Raw genomic sequence first — 6,000 nt, forward strand, 5'->3', positions numbered from 1 at the left:
CAGTCTTGTTTACTCGCAGCCTTCATTATCAGGTGTAGAAGGGAGTAATGGGGCTTATTTGTTTGTTTGTTTGTTTGTTTGATTGATTGATTGATTGATTGATTGAATACTTTATTAACAAGATTGTTAACAGTATATTACGTAAGCACAGTCAAAAGTTATCCTAGAAGGATAACACAACAAAATCCCCAGGAGAATTCAGGGATACAGTGGCTCTTCCCATTATGAGCCTTGGGGCTGTTATCAATGAAGGTGTTGGTATAAGAGTCATTCCACGAATTCGGTACGATTTGCACTTTTTTTTTTTTTTTAAATCGATGGAAACAAATTACTTTTTTGAATAGCCCACACCATTAAGGACATATTTAACATGCAGAAAAACATATTTTCCCATCTCAGGCATTAAATTAATATTTTTATATGGAATAATATATGTAACAGGGTTGAAATTCATAACGGGGTTGAGTGGAACGGGGTTGAGATTTTTTACTCAAGATGGCCATAACTCTACCTGTGATGATTAAGAGGAGACCACATGGCATGCATGACATTAGTCAATCACATATATTGCTGAAATGACAAAGACAATTTAAAATAATAATAGTTTTCTATCTTTATTTCATGTAACGGGGTTGAGTTGTTTGTGTGCTTTACGACCACGCTTTGAAAGTATAAATGACCCTAAATAGCTGTATAAGAAGTTCGAAATGTTCCTCTTTCTGCAGCATCTTGCTCAGAAGACTTGTAGAATGCCATCACATGTTGTTGATGCCACTAAAGGGTCAGTTTATACTTTTTACAGAGAGGAGAATGACTTGTGTAACGGGGTTGAGTGTGACTGTGGGACAGAGCTATATAACGTGATTTTAATGATAAATCAACTATTTATTAAAAAACGAAACATGACTAGTAATAGAGTACATTGCTGGTTTTATGTGAATAATATAAGTTATGGATTATTCTACACTTTTAGTAGTCATATCTGAAGGCCAATCTCAAATGGGCAAATTTAGGCGGTGTCTACTGTAGAAAAGGCAGATAATTTCAGATATAAAGATAAAATATATAATATTTTTACACAATAGTAAAGGGAACATGTCAATTGATTCTAAAAAGCTTTTCAAATTTGATTTTGGTGACCCATGGATACAATACACTCAAAAGGGTCAGAGGGACCGCAAATCGTACCGAATTCGTGGAATGACTCATAAATGAAGAGAAGTATCATTAAAGTACTAATCGCATTTACTGTTATTCTCAGGGTGTAGAAATGGCCTCTCCTTCCATCAGTCTCAAGTCCCTGTGTCCGTGTGGTCTGGGTACGTCCTCCACTCCATGGGGATACTGCTACACCTGTATCAAGTTAAAGGAATCACCACATCAGCAGCAAACAGGGGCCGCTGTTTCTCAGCTGGAGAAGACACTCCTTCTCTCCGAGCTGGAAGTGGAGCTGTTCTCCACAGAGCGACTCATCGAGGAGCTCCTTCAGCAGAAGAAGGCCCTGTATGCCCGCATAGCCAGCGTCCAACCCGGGGGTAGCCGCCGGTCCACTACCGCCACTTCGGGGACCGCTGCCTATGATGACGTTCCCCCGCTAGGCTCCTGCTCTCCACCCTGGACAACAGTCGTCGAGGGCCGAGGCAAGAAGGAGATAGCAAAACGAATAGCTCATCAAAAAGCCTCATTCTCCTTCATTGATCCCGGTATGGATGTGTCTTTTCCAAAATCCATTCTCTTCTCCCCTATGGGCAAGCCTCCCAAGGATACAGACACTGTCCTCTCGCCGATTACACCACAGGCTCATCAAGTGGACCTGGTCGGGGCAACTGACATCAGGAGAAGCTCCTCCGCACCCGCGTCCCAGCGGTCAGTCAGCATGAAGCGCCCCGCGAGGCCGACTCTGCACACAGGCTTTTCACCAACATCGGCTCCCGCTGGGGAAAAACGTCCTCGTCTGTCACCCCGACAGCTGGAACCAGACAACCCACCCACCCCTGTCAGGTTCGAAAACGGCTTCCCCTTTGCTACGGTCCCCTAAAGCCCTCTCCGTGCCTCCACCTCCACAGCCGATAGTCCAGGAGACAAAAAAGTCGCCCCACCTGGGTCTAATCAACGTAACTGTTAATGCCAATCAACGTAAAATTCAAAGCTAAACTTTCTACCTACAGCAGTGGTTTTCAACCAGTGGTCCTTGAGGGAGTACCAGGGGGTCCCCAGCAAAATGTGTTAATAGCGTCACAATCATTTTTAACCACTTAGCTTGGGCTATTCAAAAATAGCAGATCTACAAGCTCATAGCGCGGCACCGAATGCCGCGCTATGAGCTTGTAGATCTGCTATTTTTGAAAAACCTTGAAAAAGTGTGCACATCTTTGAATATTTACATTTTTTAAAGCAACAATTAACTGATATCTTTGCTTCTGGGGGGTCCCTGGCACAAAACATTTTCAAATGGGGGTCCGCGGCCAAATGTATATCAATTTAGGGGTCCTTGGCATGAAAAAGGTTGAAAACCACTGACCTACAGTTATAACTCTGACATGGAGCGAGCTCAAGTTTTATTTGTAGGTGACTCCATAATCAGAGCTATAAAGCTTCCCGGTGTGATTACATAGTGCCTCTCGCGAGGCAAGACCGCTGATTTTATCTAACTAATTCCTGCTCTCCTCGATATCCATCCCTCCGTCCACACTGTGATGGTACATTCGGGCACGAATGACGTCATGTCCAGGGAGTCGCTCAAACCAGTGGTCCTCAAACTTTTTCATGTCAAGGACCCCCAAATTGACACTTATTACTTTAGCCCGCGGACCCCCATTTCAAAAGATAAGCCAGGGACCCCCATAAGAGAAGGTTTATACGGCTTTCTAGCAGTGATTCTCAACCATTTTAATGTCAAGGACCCCCAGTTTGACATGTATTAGGCTACGGACCCCCATTTAATGGCATTTATACTTATACCTCTGGGACCCCAATTTATATTATAAAATCAATGTTAATTTAAGTCTGAGAGTGTGCAAATGGAACCAAATGGACCCGTTAGTTAGTTATAGTTGGTTAGTTAGTTGACCATAATACTGTTTCTGACCATAATACTGACATGATGCTGACCATGATAATGACTGATAAAAAGCTTTGCACAGCTGCTTTTTGTATTGTGATTAAAAAGCAGAATGTTTTACCCACATAAACCCTAGTGTCCTTATTCTGGAGTGAAAACAGCCGATCTACAAGCTCAGAACACATTGCATTGAGACACATTAAGAGCTTGTCGATCAGCTATTTTCACAGAAGAAATTAGAGGGAAAAAGGGAGGGGGCCTAGACCTCAGGGGTCTGTCTGTCTGTCTGTCTGTCTGTCTGTCTGTCTGTCTGTATGTCTGTCTGTCTGTCTGTCTGTCTGTCTGTCTGTCTGTGTGACAGACAGACAGACAGACAGACAGAGGCTGACTGTCTGTCTGTCTGTCTGTCTGTCTGTCTGTCTGTCTGTCTGTCTGTCTGTCTGTCTGTCTGTCTGTCTGTCTGTCTGTCAGTCAGCGCTGTCTGTCTGTCTCTAACCCTCCAAAAGTAAAGTCATTTAAATTAAATTTAAATTTAAAGCTGTATGCCTGTTGCTGGTTTTGTCCACTTGAGGGCAACAGAGAGCATAGAATAAATGCAGAGGCGATCCCTACTGACTCCGTTTGTGGAAAAGCACTCAGGGAGCCAGCCCGCCCCGCCCCCTCCCCTCTCAGTGTTGCTCATGTTCTACAGGACAGCTTGTTGTCATGTTCTACAGGGCAGCTTGTTGTCATGTTCTACAGGGCAGCTTGTTGTCATGTTCTACAGGGCAGCTTGTTGTCATGTTCTACAGGGCAGCTTGTTGTCATGTTCTACAGGGCAGCTTGTTGTCATGTTCTACAGGGCAGCTTGTTGTCATGTTCTACAGGGCAGCTTGTTGTCATGTTCTACAGGGCAGCTTGTTGTCATGTTCTACAGGGCAGCTTGTTGTCATGTTCTACAGGGCAGCTTGTTGTCAGACACTTCTTAATCTCCACCAGAAGATCTTGTTCCTGAAACAGCAAATCAGGTGAACTGGGATAAATATCCAAGCAGCATTTATAGTGGCAAGAAACGCTCGTTTGCGACTTCATGGTTTCATAGTAGCCCTGAAACATCACATCATGACAGTCAGGACGAAACTTCAACCTGGTTTTTGCACTTTCTCCATTTACGGCCGTACATCTACATAAACGTTCATATTTCACATATGAAGTGCTGACCCCATGGCCACGGATGTTATGATTATGTACGGCTTCTCAAAAGTACCCGTTTATTCCGTGTTGTTCAATAAAAAGCATTTTAATCCGATCGGCTGCCATTTCCTCATAGAGTTATAATATATCAAGAGTGCAATACACCTCCCAACCGATAGGATCACGTAGTTTAAAGCGTGGAGACAATTCAAAGAAAATGGCCACTGATCGGATTAAAATGCTTTTTATTGAACAATACGGAAGGTACGGGTACTTCTGATGACCCATACATAATTGTAACATCCGTGGCCACGAGGTAAGCACTTTATATTTGAAATTTGAACGTTTATGTAGATGTACGGGTTGTAATGGAGACAATGCAAACACCAGGTTGAAGTTCATCCATGACGCTCGTGACGGACGATGCTGTCGTGTTTCCACAGTATGACGTGTTGCTTTGTTCTGTATAGTTCTTGTTTTGACAACAAGGTGTCACCTGTAGTACTAAGCTGAAAGTACTCAAATGTTTTACTTAAGTAAAAGTATCAATACTGCAATGTAGAAATACTCTGTTACAAGTAAAAGCCCCAAATTCAAAATTTACTTGAGTAAACGTACAAAGGTATTGGTATCAAAATGTACTAACGTACCAAAAGTAAAAGTACTAAAATGTTTGAAAATAGCAGATCTACAAGCTCACAACACGTCGCACCGCAACGCCTTGTGAGCTTGTAGATCGGCTATTTTCAAAACAGCCTACGTATAAAATAGTGTTTAATGTATGTTTTATCATTTAATCATTTATATCTGCAAAGTAACTAGAAACTAACGTTTTCAAATAATTGTATTGGCGTAAAAGTACAATATTTGCCTCTGAGATGTAGTGGAGTGGAAGTAAAAGTATAGACAATTGGAAATACTCCAGTCTCCAGTAAAGTAAAAGCACCTCAACATTGTACTTAAGTACAGTACTTGAGTAAATGTACTTAGTTACTTTACACCACTGGTTATAGTGTTATGTGCACACTACAGTAGTAGTACCAAAAGTAAAAGTACTAAAATGTTTGAAAATAGCTGATCTACAAGTACACAATGCGTCGCATCGCGACTTGTGTGAGCTCGTAGATCTGCTATTTTCAAATAGCCTAGGTATAAAATAGGGCTAAAGTGGTTAAAGTATGTTTTATAATATAAAAATGTATGTCTGTAAAGTAACCAGTAAATAAAGTTTTCAAATAATTGTAGTTGAGTAAAAGTACAATATTTTCCTCAGAGTTGTAGTGGAGTAAAAGTCAAAGTATTGAAAATTGGAAATACAAAAAAAAAAACCCTCAACATTGTAGTACAGTACTTGAGTAAATGTACATAGTTACTTTACACCATTGGTTCTCAAAGTGGGGTCCGGGGACCCCCAGGGGTACTTGAGGGAGTTCCAGGGGGTCCCCAGCTAAATGATAGATTAGGCACCAAATGGACCCTTATTGGTCTGTAACTCTGAGAGTGTACAAATGGAACCAAATGGACCCTAACGGGTCCATTTGGTTCCATTTGTACACTCTCAGAGTTAAATTGACATAGATTTTACAATAAAAATTGCGGTCCAAGTGATAGAAAGGCCATTAAATGGGGGTCCGTAGCCCTAATTAATTCATGTTAAACTGGGGGTCATTGAAATTAAAATGGTTGAGAATCACTGCTAGAGAGCCATAAAAACCTTCTCTTATTGGGGTCCCTGGCTTATCTTTTGAAATGGGGGTCCGCGTGCT

The sequence above is a fragment of the Gymnoscopelus microlampas genome, assembly GCF_963454915.1.
Source record: "Gymnoscopelus microlampas genome assembly, chromosome: 20".
Classification (NCBI taxonomy): Eukaryota; Metazoa; Chordata; class Actinopteri; order Myctophiformes; family Myctophidae; genus Gymnoscopelus; species Gymnoscopelus microlampas.